General features: G+C 40.0%; 1 protein-coding gene across 3 annotated transcripts in view; it reads left to right on the top strand.

The window, feature by feature from the left end:
- MAST2 (microtubule associated serine/threonine kinase 2) overlaps positions 1–15,657 on the top strand; it is a 208,734-nt gene that overhangs the window by 131,137 nt on the left and 61,940 nt on the right. The gene's annotated exons all lie outside the window — the stretch shown is intronic.

Here is a 15,657-nt window from a genome sequence, read left to right as displayed (position 1 = left end):
TGTCAGTTGTTTCTTAAAATAATAGGCTTATTTTGTTCATGTCAAGGAACTCTTTGCAAAAACTTAAGTCTGAGTTACTGTGAAATGATGTTCATGAAAAAAGTGGCTCACAACTGAACCAACAGCACAAGTATCTTCTTTAAGGCATTCATTGTACTTTGATAATTGAGGAGTAAGTAGTGTTTTATGTATACTTCTTATTGTATCACACAGAGTATTTGAGAAATAGTCAAGATTTAATACAATTACTAATTTTTATTGTTTTGCCAAGTACATTCTGAGTCAATCTAGTTTAAGATTTTTTTTTTTTAACTGCAAGTGAGTGGTGGTGAAGAATACTGAGAACATTTTAGTTGCATTTATGCTGAGGTGCCAGAAGTTTTACCCACTATTGCTGTTGTAGTATTACTTAGAATTAAAACATATATGCTTATAAAGGAAATGGACCTATAATTTTCATAGGGTGTTGTTATTCGTCTTTGAATTAAAGTTATACTGATGTCATAAAACAACTTAGGCAGCTTTCCAACTTATTCAGTTTTCTAGTACAAGTTTATAATAAGCCAAGGATTACTTGTTGCTTCTAAGTTTGTTAATTATCTCCTGTAGAGAGCTACTTGGCTTGTGGTGGGAGTCATGTGGTGATGCACAATAAATTCTGTAATGGAAGATTATATAAAATTCAGTGCCAGTGTATGGAAACCAATCTTTAATTCTGCCCTGGAGAACTCAATAAGGGCTTAAGAGAGAAGGAAGTTTCTTGAGTTGGGAAGAGAATAATTAACATATACTTGTCAGGTAAACATTTGAAACAAGGGTAGAAGGAGAAGCAATAGATGTGCATAATGGCATGGGGTTGTTTAGTGTTGCGGTGTTGACCATCTAGAGGGTGGATTTGTGGGGAGGTGATGATGAGTAGAACAGATCGGCAGGGGGTGGCCATAGCATGAAGGGCAGTGAATGGCATGCTAATAACTAATTTAGGTATTTATTTATTTAACTGTGACAGTTGTCAGAGAATTTTGAGCAGAGGTGTGAGATGATCACTTGCTAGTTTCCTTTAAACTATGACGGCCTAGAATAGAACCATGGTTGTACCAATTAAAATGCAGTGTAATTATTGTGATTACATTACTGGTTGCGGCAAATTTCTTTTCCTGCCCCAACTATCCCTTTCTTCTTCACTTTACTTATGTGTAAACCACTGTCATTTTAAATTTAATTTTTATTTTGTTGAAGTAATCTATCTACCTAATTTCAAAAGCCATTGACTTCTTTAAGGCTTATAAGAGAAAACTAAATATTCTCTTATCCCACTCTTACCATCCTTGATTTTTGCTTCTCAAAATTAAGTAAATTATTTCATCTGAAAACAAAAAAGAAAAAAGCCAAACAAAAAATAATTTCATCTATAATCAATTCAATTATGACTTCATAACTGTTATCCTAGTTGAATCATTGTATGCTGTGATTATATTTATTTTACAACTTTTTGTTTTCTTGGGGGTAATAATTACCTCACTTTTTCATTGCTTTATATTTTATGCAGAATTCATTTGCTCATCCCTGAATTTTCCATCAGAAGTGTAAAATGCAGTAGGTTACACTAGGTGATCTAATCCTCCCTCTCACCTTCCCCTCTGCATCATCACCCCTAGAACCCTCTCGTCTTCTGCTCTAGGCTAGGCTGACTGTTCTCGAGTCTTCTTGCATAGGTGGCATCATGGTATTACCAGTACCTCTTTCCACTGTGGAGTCTAATACATTCCCCTGATTTTCTGCCTTCCTCTTAGTCATATCCTTCATTTTAGTAGAGCATAGACACTCAGATTCTTTTTTTTTTTTTTTAAGGTACCTCTTATAAGCGGTATCATATTATAATTATCTTTTTCTGGGATGAAACCCATGTTCCCTGTATCGCCAGGAGGATTCTTGTCCACTGTATCACCAACAAAGTCCTAGATTCTTTTTTTAAAAGGCACCTATGTTCAGTAAATGTTGCCTGAGCTCTTTTCCTTCACATATCTAATTTTCTTCAGCTGCAAGCCTCTGAAGGCCAGTGTTTGATTACATTCATTCCAGCACTTGGCCCAGAAATCTTGCAATTAATTATCACTAAAAACGACTGGGATATTGAGGTTTGATTACTGAAAGTTGGGGCTTGGCTCTACAAGTGGCCACTGTATCCATGGCTGCCTCATAGAAACAGGACTGTGTTCTGATCGTCTCTATTACGGAAACTTGGGCGCAGGCCAGACAGCTGGGCCATTTATTGAGGGAGGAGGCAGGAAAAAAGGGTTGTTACTAATTCAGGGTTTAACCTGGATATTGAACAAACATATGGAGTGACTGCAAGATATTTTGTGATTCCCTTTAACCACTAACTCTCAAAGAAACTGATCTGGAAATGTAACCTGGTAGTGGGCTTCTTATTTGGTACTTTCAAAGAAGTTTGGAAGCATGGGAACTAGTAAAGGCAAACCAAATATACCACAACTTCCCAGATACTATGTAATCAGGGATAACGTAAGACAACTTCATTTTACCAAGGCTCATATTTGTAGTAGAAGTGTACTCCATTCAAAGAAAAAATATCTCTAGTCTCATTGGCCACTTTCCTTTGATCACCAAGAAATGCACTTCTCTAAGAATGCATTACAGGACTGTTCTCTCCCATTCATTACTCATCCAAACAATAATATCTCTGTGTTTCAGGTTCCTATCTGTATAAATAGGGTTATAGTAGTACCTGCTTCATAGGGTATGAGATACTACATACAGTGCTTTCAACAGTGCCCAGTTAGCACTTAATAAATACTAGCTATTATGATTATTGTTTTAAATGCATAGGTAAATTCAGTAGAACGTGAGGAAAATCCCAATAGGCCTAAATCTAAGCGTGAAAACAACACCTAACAGTGGAAACCAATGTTGGAACTTCCAAGAAACAGGCCCAGGGAGGAAGCTATGTTGTATTATATTAGTCCTGATATCTTTTAGGGGAAAGAGGATGAGGCCTTGGGCTTGTTTAGGATAGGGAGACTCTAAGTTAGGGTAGAGTTAAGACCTCATGTATAATTAGGGCTCTTCAAAGGGCCTTACCCTTAGTGTAGGAATGGACTGGGAAAAATTTTGTCCATTGACACGGAGAGATGAAATGAAGTTCTTTACCTTTGGCCACCTCATGTGAAGAGTTGACTCGTTGGAAAAGACTCTGATGCTGGGAGGGATTGGGGGCAGGAGGAGAAGGGGACGACAGAGGATGAGATGGCTGGCTGGCACCACTGACTTGATGGACATGAGTCTGAGTGAACTCCGGGAGTTGGTGATGGACAGGGAGGCCTGGCGTGCTGCGATTCATGGGGTTGCAAAGAGTCGGACATGACTGAGCGACTGAACTGAACTGAATCTCATCTGGGTTTTAAATAGGTTCTTAATAAGAAAGAAGAAAAAGTCTATTTGAGAATTTTAAACTATAAACCTTTATTCAACTGAATTTGGGACCTAGAGTTTATACTATACATTTAGCCTTAAGAGCTGATTCTAGGCTGTAAAGAACTCTGACAGATCTGTCCAAAACAAATTCAAAGAAATTTTAAAGACATACCTTCAAACCAGGTAGCACAATATTCCCATGAAGCCACACTAATGGTGAGTTTATAGTACAAAATGATAGACTATACAAGGAAGCAGGCCACTATAAGTGAAAATCAAGAGAAAAAAGGAACAGTAAGATTAGATCCCTATGAACTTAAAAGTAGCATTATGAATAAAAACCATAGAATAAGTATATGTAAAGTGAATAAAAATGTAAATGGAGATAAAAATGAGAGAACAAAAAATGTTTAATTTTAAAAGATCAGGCATATTTCCAAAAAATGCTAATTAGAATTTAAGGAATTAAATACACTGCAACACTGAATTTGAAAACTCAGTAGTCAGGTTATATAGTAGAGCTGTAGACAAAGCTAGAAAAATTTTATCTAAAGTGCAGCACAGAGATGGAAAAGGTGTAAAATATGAATGAGAACTAAGAAATACAGAGGATACAATAACAGGGTCCAACGTAGAAAATAGAGAAATGGGGAAAAGGCAGTATTTAGAGATAATGACTGAGACCAGAATTGATTAGAAACCAAAACAACATCATGGAGCACAAAAGGTAAAAATAAATCTTCGTCTAGATACACTGCAGTAAAATTTCAGAACCAAAAGCAGAGGTCTTAAAAGAACTAGAGAACCCTTAAGAATTCACAAAAGCGAAAGGCGCTCCTGTGAATGAGTTCAGCAAGGACATTTACCTAAGGAAATTGAAAACATAATGTACACACAGACACACAGCTATTCATAACAACATCATTTAAAATAGCTAAAAAGTAGAAACCACCCAAGTGTCAGTTTATGAATGGATGAATAAAATGTTTGTATATTTGTCACACCACAGAGTATTATTCAGTCATAAAAAGAAATGAAGAACTGACAAATACTTCATTGTGGATGAAACGTGCTAAGTCGAAGAAGCCAGAGTCAAGACCACATGACATATGATTCCACTCATGTGAAATATCTAGAACAGGTGGAATCCACAGAGACAGAAGTTCTTCAGTGGTTGCCTGGGAAGAGGGGTAGGAAAGATGGGAATGGAGAATGACTGCTTTATGGTACAGGGTTCTTTTGGGATAATTAGAATGTTCTGGAATTAGCAGTGGTGGCTGTACACTTGTGAATGTATTAAAAACCACTGAATTGTACACTTTCAAAGGTTGAATTCTGTAATACGTGTAAGTAAGTAAGTGAAAGTCGCTCAGTCATGTCCGACTTTGTGCGACCCTATGGACTATATAGTCCATGGAATTGTCCAGGCAAGAATACTGGAGTTGGTAGCCGTTCCCTTCTCCAGGGGATCCTCCCAACCCAGGGATCAAAACAGATTTCCTGCATTGCAGGTGGGTTCTTTATCACCTGAGCCACCGGGGAGGCTGTGAGATGTGAATTATATCTAAAAAAAATTGTGGTTTAAAAGAAAAGCAGCCAGAGAGAAAAAAAAATTAACCACAAAGGAACAACAATCCTGAGAGCAAGCTTCTCAGCAGCAATAACAGGAGCCATAAGACAATGGACTGTCTTTAAGGTATTGAGAAAAAAGGTACTCTCAACAAGAGGCTATAGAATTCCATACTTGTGGAAGTCATTGAGAAAACTAAAGCCATCTTCAGACAGACAATGAAATTGAGAAGGTTTATCAGTGTTAGATTTTCAGTGAAATAATTGTGAAGAAAAGAAGAAAGTCGTGAGATCCAGGAGGGAATGCTGACCAAAGAAATTGGAAATACAAGTAAATCAATGCAAGCAGTTACTGTATGAAACAATAATTACTAATTTGGTATTGTAAAAGCAAGATAGACCTGAAGCACTGGACCAAATAACATGTATATTAGAAGGGGCAAGGAGAACTGGAGTTAAGATCTAATTTTGTTGAGAAGGGAGGGTTGAGATGCCAGCTATCCTTAGACCTAAGACTTAGACGCCTGTTGAGACAAGAATTCTTATTAAAGTTTAGTAATAATAACTGTGTTTAAAAAAATGTATAATTTCCAAACCAGTAGAGTAGGAGTTAAAAAATACTTTATTAATCCAAGAAGAGCTGCCATCCCCCCAAAAGGCAAAATAAGGTGGATTCTTGGGGCAGGTCACAGTGTTGCACAGGGAAATGTGGAAGGTGACATTGGAGGAGGTAAGGGGTATCTGCCATGGTATAGGTGGGGGAAGGGCATTCCAAGTGGAGGGAACAGTTGGTGCAGTGGTCCAAGTAGCTTGGTGTCTCCATGTGAAGTTAGCAGCCTTTGCGAGGTTTTGGGCAAATGAATGAAATCATCTGATGTATGTTTTAAAAGGATCACAGTGGCTGCTTGTGTTGAGAACAGACTGGCAATAGAAGATAGGAGTAAATTAGAGAGACTAGTTAGGAGGCTGTTGAAATAATCCAGGCAGAAGACATTTATGGACATTTATGTGGATTTATCTCCAAGCAGCACCCTTTGTTGACTGAGAGAACATGCATTTTCTCCCGCTCTAGCTTCTTGGGACTTCCCTGGTAGCTCAGCTGGTAAAGAATCCGCCTGCAGTGCAGGAGATCTGGATTCGATCCCTGGGTTGGGAAGATCCCCTGGAGAAGGGAACAGCTACCCACTCTAGTATTCTGGCCTGGAGAATTCCATGGACTGTATAGTCCATGGGGTCGCAAAGAGTCAGACACGACTGAGCGACTTTTACTTTACTAGCTTCTCAGTCTTTACAGGGACATCATCCTAGTTGTTACTCTGAAATAGCACCTGGAAGTGCATGACCTTAAATGGGTCCAGATTCTTGTCTATTTTATTGACCACAGTTAATGAAGCAGAAGTGGTCTTTTCCACACTCTTAATACAGAAAGGAAATAGCCATGTAGCAGTCAATTCATTACCCAGTACTTAGATCCCTAGCAGCAGCTGGACTTCTGGAACTGAGAGGCTGGAGATTAGAGGCACCGAGGGGTCTGCAGCCATGTATCCTACTGTATACTCCTTCAAACTGGGAAACAGACTTCCTGAATATTTGATTTGAGTGCCTGCTAGTTGCTGAGGGAAGGGATTTTTGAAGGCCGGGAAGTCTCCAAATATGGTCACAGTTCAGCAGTTTCACAGAGCTTGCACAGAGTGCCTTAGTACTTGCTCCCACTATCCATGGTGGGGTGACCACGGTGGAGCAAGTCGTAAGATAAAGTACTAGACCTTGCTGTGAGTGACCAAGTGACTGGCATGGTAGTGGGCAGCAGTCCTTGCAATGGGCAGCAGAGCATCAGCTCAGGGGCTTCCAGGTTACCTTCCATCAGCTGAGAGTTGGTATGGCTGACTCTGTAAACATCCGGTACCTTAATCTTCTGGAATGGAAAAATGAAGACCCGCCCTTTATCGTCGAGGATCCTGGGGAAGTGGCCAGTGCTTGTTGAAATGGAAAAATTAGGCAGTTCTTGCTTTGGATCTCAGCTGAGTCATGACATCCGTACCAGGGTGTCTGACCTTTTTTTTCTTCCCCTGGCAGCTGTTGCAGATTTGCCAAGTGAGATTATATGTACCTTCATAAAAAGGCGTGTGGCCTAGAAATGTGATCTTTAGTGTTTTGAATCTAATTCAAATTTTAATAAGACCATGACAAATGAAATGAGAATCAGTTGTCTGTCCCTGCCATTTCAAGAGATCTTTGTTTTCATACAAAAGAAGTTTGGACATAGTTTGGATATACCTTACACACGTCAGGTGTATAAGTGTCCTCTTTTATTGTAATTCTTGTAACAAATTATACTCATCCATTCATCCACTTCACAGATTCATTGAGAGTCTGCCATGTGCCAGGCAGAGTTCTCAGCACTGCGAAATATAGCAATAAACAAAGCCTGTGCAGACCCCTGATCTCACAGAGCTTAAGATTCTAAGACAGCAAACAGAATGAATGAGAAATGCATAGTATGTTAGATAATAGCAAGTGCTGTTGAGGAAAATATATCAGGAAAGGAGGAGAAGAGTATCTGGGAGGGTGGATGTTACCATTTTAAATAGAATGGTCAAAGGAAAATCCATTCAGAAGACTGAACTTGCACAAAGACCTGAAAGAGGAGGGAGCAAGTCATGAGGGAAACGGGCAAAGGAAGCCTCCTTTGGGAAAGCCCTGAGGCAGTGGTGCACTTGGCATGTTCTAAGAGAAGTGAAGAGGCCCGTGTGGCTGAAGTAGAGGGAGCATGAGGGACAGAGGTAATGGAGATCCAGGCCATGTACAGCTTGTTGGCCATTGTAAGAACATTGACTTTTACTCTCCCTGAGACAGAATTTTAAGCAGAAAAGTGATTTTGATATTATTTACATTAAAAAATATATAGCTTTATTGACGTGTGGTTGAAATATAATAGGCTGTACATATTTAAAACGTACAATTTGGGACTTCCCTGGTGGACCACTGGTTGAGAATCCACCTTGTAGTGTAGGGGGCATGGATTTGACTTCTGGTCTGGGAGCTAAGATCCCACATGCTGTGGAGCAACTAAGCCCATGCACCACAACTACTGAGCTCGCCTGCTCTGGAACCTGTGTGCCACGATTAGAGAGCCTGTGGACCTCAGTGAAAGATCCTACATAAGGCAAATAAGATTCCGCTTGCCCCAACTAAGACCCGATGTAGCCAAATAAATAATAAATACAAATGAATGGTGCAGTTTGATGGATCTTGATATATGTATGTGTCTCTGAAACCATTTGTACAATAAACATTCAAGACAATAAACATATCTGCAGCTCCCGGATGTCCTTATGTCTCATTATAATACGTCCCCTGCCTTTGGTCAAGAAGCCTGTTATCTGTTGTCTGTCCGTATAGGTTAATGTTTTCTTAAATTTTATGTAAATGGAATTGTTCAGTATGTACTCTTTTATGTCTGGTTTCTTGATTTCAGCATAATTATTTTGAGATTCATTTATTGTGTGTATCAATAGCTCATACATTTTTGTTGCTGAGTAGTAGTCCATTGTATGGATATATTATGATTTGTTTATCTGTTCGTGAACATTTGAGGTGATTTCTAGGTTTTTGGTTGTCACAGGTAATAAACAGCATATGGTCAGGTCCTGCTCTTTTATCCAATCTATCAGTCTTCGTTTTAGCTGAAGATATATTTAGAACATTTGCATTTTATGAGATTATTAATGTAATTGATCAAAGTGAAAGAGGAGAGTGAAAAAATTGCCTTAAAGCTCAGCATTCAGAAAACTAAGATCATGGCATCCGGTCCCATCACTTCATGGCAAATAGATGGGGAAACAGTGGCTGACTTTATTTTTCTGGGCTCCAGAATCACTGCAGATGGTGACTGCAGCCATGAAATTAAAAGACGCTTACTCCTTGGAAGGAAAGTTATGACCAACCTAAACAGCATATTAAAAAGCAGAGACATTACTTTGCCAACAAAGGTCCATCTAGTCAAGGCTATGGTTTTTCCAGTAGTCATGTATGGATGTGAGAGTTGGACCATAAAGAAAAGTGAGTGCCGAAGAATTGATGCTTTTGAACTGTGGTGTTGGAGAAGACTCTTGAGAGTCCCTTGGACTGCAAGGAGATCCAACCAGTCCATCCTAAAGGAGATCAGTCCTGGGTGTTCATTGGAAGGACTGATGTTGAAGCTGAAACTCCAACACTTTGGCCACCTGATGTGAAGAGCTGACTCATTTGAAAAGACCCTGATGCTGGGAAAGATTGAGGGCAGGAGAAGGGGACAACATAGGATGAGATGGTTGGATGGCATTACTGACTCAATGGACATGGGTTTGGGTAGACTCTGGGAGTTGATGATGGACAGGGAGGCCTAGTGTGCTGCGGGTCATGGGGTCACAAAGAGTCGGACACGACTGGGTGACTGAACTGAATTGAATGTAATTGGATTTAAATCTATCCTCTTGCTTATCGTTTTCTGTTTGGGCCAGTTATACTTGTGCTTTTTCTGCCTTCCTTTAAGTAAGTAAGTAAGTAAGTAAGTAAGTAAGTGTTAGTCTCTCAGTTGTGCCTGACTCTTTGTGACCCCATGGACTGCAGCTCACCAGGCTTCCCTGTCCATCACCAACTCCTGGAGCTTTCTCAAACTCATGTTCATCAAGTTGGTGATCCCATCCTCTGTTGTCCCCTTCTCCTCCTGCCTTCAATCTTTCCCTGCATCAGGGCCTTTTCCACTGAGTCAGTTTTTCCCATCAGGTGGCCAAAGTTTTGGAGCTTCAGCATCAGTCCTTCCAACAGATATTCAGGGTTGATTTCCTTTAGGATTGACTGGTTTGATCTCCTTGCAGTCCAAGGGACTCTCAAGAGTCTTCTCCAACACCACACTTCAAAAGCTTTAATTCTTCAGCGCTCAGCTTTCTTTAGGATCCAACTCTCACATCCATAGTTGGCTCCTGAAAAAAACCATAGCTTTGACTATACGACCTTTGTTGGCAAAGTAGTGTCTCTGCTTTTTAATATGCTGTCGGTTTGTTTTTCTTTCAAGGAGCAAGCATCTTTTAATTTCATAGCTGCAGTCACCATCTGCAGTAATTTTGGAGCCCAAGAAATTTTAGGAGCCCAACTTCTATACTTTATTTTTCTTTTGCACTACTTGCGTTAGTGTTTAAAATGTAAAATTTTAACTTCCAGTTTATCTTGTTGCTACTGCTGCTGCTGCTAAGTCGCTCAGTTGTATCTGACTCTGTACGACCTCATAGATGGCAGCCCACCAGGCTCCCCTATCCCTAGAATTCTCCAGGCAAGAACAGTGGAGTGGGTTGCCATTTCCTTCTCCAATGCATGAAAGTGCAAAGTAAAAGTGAAGTCGCTCAGTCATGTCCAACTCTTTGCAACCCCATGGACTGCAGCCCACCAGGCTCCTCCATCCATGGGATTTTCCAGGCAAGAGTACTGGAGTGGGGTGCCATTGCCTTCTCCGCTAGTTTATCTTAAGGTAGTATTATACCACTTCATATTTAATGTAAGAGCCTCACAGTCGTATACTTCCATTCTCCCCTCCCAGCCTTGGTGCTATGGCTATCCTGCATGCATTTTATATCTACAGATGTTGTAACCTAGACAGCATATTAAAAAGCAGAGATATCACTTTGCTGACAAAGGTCCAAATATTCAAAGCTATGGTTTTTCCAGTAGTCATGTATGGATGTGAGAGTTGGACCATAAAGAAGACTGAGCACTAAAGAATTGATGCTTTCAAATTGTGGTGTTGGAGAAGACTCTTGAGAGTTCCTTGGACTGCAAGGAGATCCGACCAGTCAATCCTAAAGAAAATCAACCCTGAATACTCACTGGAAGGACTGATGCTGAAGCTGAAGCTCTAATACTTTGGCCACCTGATGCAGAGAGTCAACTCATCGTAAAAGACTCTGATGCCAGGAAAGGTTGAAGGCAGGAGGAGAAAGGGGCGACAGAGAATGAGACGGTTGTATGGCACCACTGACTCGATGGACATGAGTTTGAGCAACTCCAGGAGATAGTGAAGGACAGGGAAGCCTGGCGTGCTATAGTCCATGGGGTCACAAAGAGTTGGACACAACTGAGCAACTGAACAACAGCAACGAACAACAGTGTTGTAAACTCCACAGTAAATCATTGTGTTTCCATTAAAATTCAAGAAGAGATTTGGGTTTTTAAATTTTTTTTTGGCTGTGCCCAGAGGCTTTTGGGAATCTTAGTTTCTCAATCAGGGAGTGAACCGGTGCCTCTTGCAGTGGAAGCGCAGAATCGTAACCACTGGACTGCCAGGGAAGTCTCAAGAAGAGATTTTAAAAATAAAAAGAGAAAAATGGTTTATGTTTACCATTTTTGGTGCTTTTCTTTGTGCAGATCCAGATTTCCGTCTGGTATAATATTCCTTCTGCCTGAAGGACTTTCTTTAACACTTATGATAGTGCAGATCTGTTGATAATGAGTTATTTCAGCTTTTGTGTGTCTGGAAAATATTTGGACTATCTTTTTTGAAAGATATTTTCACTTGGTATTGAATTCTAGGTTCAATGCTTTAAGACATTTCTTCACTGTCTTCTGGCTTGCATCTTTTTCCAAGCACAAGTTTGTTGTCATTGTTATCTTTATTCTATTGTGTTATGTAATTTTTCTATCTGGCAGCTCTTAAGATTTTATCATCAATTTTAAGTAATTTGACTGTGATATGCTTTGGATACTTTTCTTCATGTTTCTTGTGCTTGGGGTTCATTGAGCCAGTTAGATCTGTGAGTTTATAATTGTCAAGTTTGGAAAATTTTCAGCACTTATTTCTGCAAATATTTTTTCAGCTTCTCCCTCCCTCCCTTTCAGGGACTAATGACACAGTGGTTGGCAGCAGTTATTGCACAGCTCCCTGGTGCTCTTTCCATTTAAAAGTTCCCTTTTCTCTGGCAGTGAAACATGTATATTACCATATGTAAAACAGATGAGCAGTGCAAGTTCAATGCATGAAGCAGGGTACTCAGAGCCCATGCTCTGGGACAACCCAGAGGGATGGGGTGGGGAGGAAGGTGGAAGGGGAGTTCAGGATGAGTCACATGTACACCCGTGACTGATTCATGCCGATGTATGGCAAAACCCACCACAATATTGTAAAGTAATTAGCCTCCAATTAAAATAAATAAATTAATTTTAAAAAATAAAAAAAGTTCTCTTTTTTCTGTTTCATTCTGCATAGTTTTCTTCTCACTGTATCTAGGATTGCGAATCTTTCTTCTGCAGTGCTTTGTCTCCTGTTAATGCCATCCTGTTTAATTTTCATCTGAGACTCTTAATCTCAGAAGTCCTATTTGGATTTTTAAAAGTATCATCCATAATCTCTCCTTAATATGCTTACACTTTCCTGTGCCTCACTGAAAATATAGGGGCTTCCCCGTTGGTCTGCTGGTTAAGAATCCGCCTCCAATGCAAGGGATGCGGGTTCAATCCCTGGTCGGGAAACTAAGATCCCATTTGCTGCGTGGCAGTTAAACCCGCACATCACAACTAGAGAGAATCCTGCATGTCCCAACGAAGATCCACACAGCTAAAAATAAATAAATAAATATTTTAAAAGGAAAAAAAAGGATGTTTAGAAAATATGGAATATAGTTATAATGATTTTATTATTTCTCTTCTACTAATTCTGTGTGTGCCTCTCTGGGTCTGTTATTTCTACTCTCTCCCCTACTCCCCGACACCACATCATGGGTCATATTTCCTACTTTTTTCCATGCCTAGTAATTTTTATTATGTACCAATCACTGAATTTGACTTTGTATTGACAGAGGTTTTTTTTTTTTTTTTTTTTTGCTTCTTTCAGTATTATTTTTGAGCCTTATTCTGGGGCACAGTTAAATTACTTGGAAATAATTTGATCTTTTAAGGATTGCTTTTAAGCTTTGTTAGGTAGGACCAGGTTAGCATTTGGACTAATTTTTCCTTCCTAATTCCCTGTGAGTAACCAGGTTTCCCCCCTCTGTCTGGTGGAAACACAAACTGTTCCCAACTCTGTTTGAGTACCAGGGAGTGATTCCACCTGCTCTTTTTCTTAAGGAAGTTTCTTCCACCCCAGGTTCTGTGCAGGCCATCTTCTCTCTGTGCTGTTACGGGCATGTCTTTCCAGGCAGTAAGCTCAGGCAGTTGTAGGATTCACCTTGTTTGTTTCCCTTCTCTTTAAGTGATCACCATCCTACATTGCTTGTTGTCTAATGTCTAAAAACTGTTTCATTTTTTCATCCTGCTTGGAAGAATAAAAGAGAATTCACACAAAACCACATTTGAGCTCATGGTTCTTATGGAATGGGTAGAAATGTGTAAGTTAAAGAGGGAGGGCATGCCTGTTGAAGAAGATAGTGTGAGCCCTAGTACAGGAGACCTTGGGTATCTTTCTGCTCAAGATCCCCTCGGTCCAAATAAGCTTTCTAAGGGTTGATGTGATTTCATAAGTACATTCCATAAAATATGACAAACCTAGACAGAGTATTAAAAACCAGAGACAACATTTTGCCAACAAAGGTCCATCTAGTCAAAGCTATCGTTGAACTGAACTGAACTGATAGGTAATAAGCCAATAAAGGAAATAAAATGGACTCACAGTAGCTTTGACCAGAAGGGGCACTTGGGGACTTTCTGGGGTAATAGAATCACTGTCTTTTGTTTTGGATGTGTTATATAAATGTGTACAGTTGTCAGGGCTCATTGACCAGAACACCTAATTGAATATAAATTGAATCCCAATTTGTTTTTTAGAAGAAGTTATAACTGTTGAATGATGTTGAGAGGTTACATAAGACAAGGACTGAGAATTGACTGTTGTTAGTGATGACCTTGATAACAGGCAAGAAAGATGTTGATTATCTAGTCTAGCGTGGGTTAAATAGAGAACAGGAGGGCCTTCCCTTGTGGCTCAGTGGTAAAGGAGTCACTTCCCAATATGGGAGATGAGTTCGATCCCTAATCAGGGAGGACCCCATATGCCTTGGAGCAACTAAGACCATGCTCTGCAGCAAGAGAGGCCACCACAATGAGAAGTCCCCGTACCACAGCTGGAGAGTGCCCCCCCATCCCTCTCCACAACTGAAGAAAAACCTGTGCAGCAACCAAGCCCCAGCACAGCGAAAAGTAATTTTTTTAAAATAAAGAGATAATAGGAAATGAGATATGAGGATAACAAGTACAGAATTCCTACATGGACATTTTCCCAAACAGGGGAGCAAAGTTGGGAGAGGTCTATGAAAGTTTTTATTCTAATTTTCTTGATACGTAAGAAATGACAGCATGTTTTTATGATGATGAGAATGACCCAATAGGATGTAGAAATTCGTGTTATAGGAGAAGGAAGACAGTGGAGGTACAGACTTCTTGAATAGAGAGTCAGGGAGTTGACTTTCATAGCAACATGGTCTTCTGCTATTGTTGATGGGCAAGTCAGTGTATGTATACAGATTCAGGCTGATAGATTTAAAAAATATATTTATTATTTGTTTTTAACTGGGTCAGATCTTAGTTGCGACATTCTTTTGTTGTGACACACGGGCTTTGGCTGTGGCATGTGGACTCCAGAGCACACAGGCTTAGCAGTTGTGGCACGTGGGCTTAGTTGCCCCATAGCATGTGGGTTCTTAGTTCCCTGACCAGGGATCAAACTTGCGTCCGCTGCACTGGAAGGCGGATTCTTAACCACTGGACCACCAGGAAATTCTCCAGGTTAGTAAGATTTTTTGGAGCAGAAATATGTAGTACTTCTTTTTGTTTTGATTCTTTTTACCCCTAGTTGAATAAAAAGCCAAGTCAGCGATGAGGATAGGTTTTGGGGAAGGGAAGAAGTACTGGAGGTTTGGGGAGAAGATGTGAATTAGTCTTGAGATGTGAGTTGTCTTGGAGAGAGAGTGTGTTACCTAAGTAGACGTAGTATGGATCCACTTGATATTTATCATCATAAACATAAAGAAACACCAGCCAACATGATTTTGGATTTTTCTTCATTCACGGTTGGCCGCCAGAGTGCAGTTGCAAAATAGATGGAAAGTTGGGTTTAAAAGGATTGGAATTTTCACCAGAACTGTGGTGTCCTGGGGGATAGCAAGGTTTCAGTTAGAGCCAGAATTGAAACTGAATGTTGAGAAAATACGTTAAGATAATAGTTTGCTGATGACAGACTGAGTTCGGGGAGGCATGGTGTAAGCTTTCTTTCTTTCTTTCTTTTTTTTTTTTAAGATTAAGGAGTAGAGGAAGACTGTGTCAAATTAGAGATGGAAGACTTGGGCCTTTGGTGGTAACAGGGGGTAATAAGGGCATGTGAGATGTGATCGGATGATTCCTGATGGTTTCTTAGGGACGGGTTCGTGTCATTTTTAATCATAATCTCTTGAGATTGATCACAATCCTTCCAGCGATTCCTTATCACATTTCCAATAGTTCTTTACAGCAGTCTGGCAGCCCTACCGAGTCTGGCTGCAGTCTATACCCATAGCTTCTGTAACCTACTTCTTTCCTTGTCATCGTCCCCTCCTGCCACCTACTTGAGTTCTTTGCTGTTTCTTAAACATTCTGTCTCTTTCTTCATGTCACTGTTTACTGCCATTTGAGGACAGAGATTTTCTTTTGTTCTCT

Source organism: Capricornis sumatraensis, chromosome 2 (genome assembly GCF_032405125.1).
Source record: "Capricornis sumatraensis isolate serow.1 chromosome 2, serow.2, whole genome shotgun sequence".
Classification (NCBI taxonomy): domain Eukaryota; kingdom Metazoa; phylum Chordata; class Mammalia; order Artiodactyla; family Bovidae; genus Capricornis; species Capricornis sumatraensis.
The sequence above is the reverse complement of the archived record's forward strand: the minus strand, read 5'-3'. Positions and strand labels throughout refer to the sequence as shown.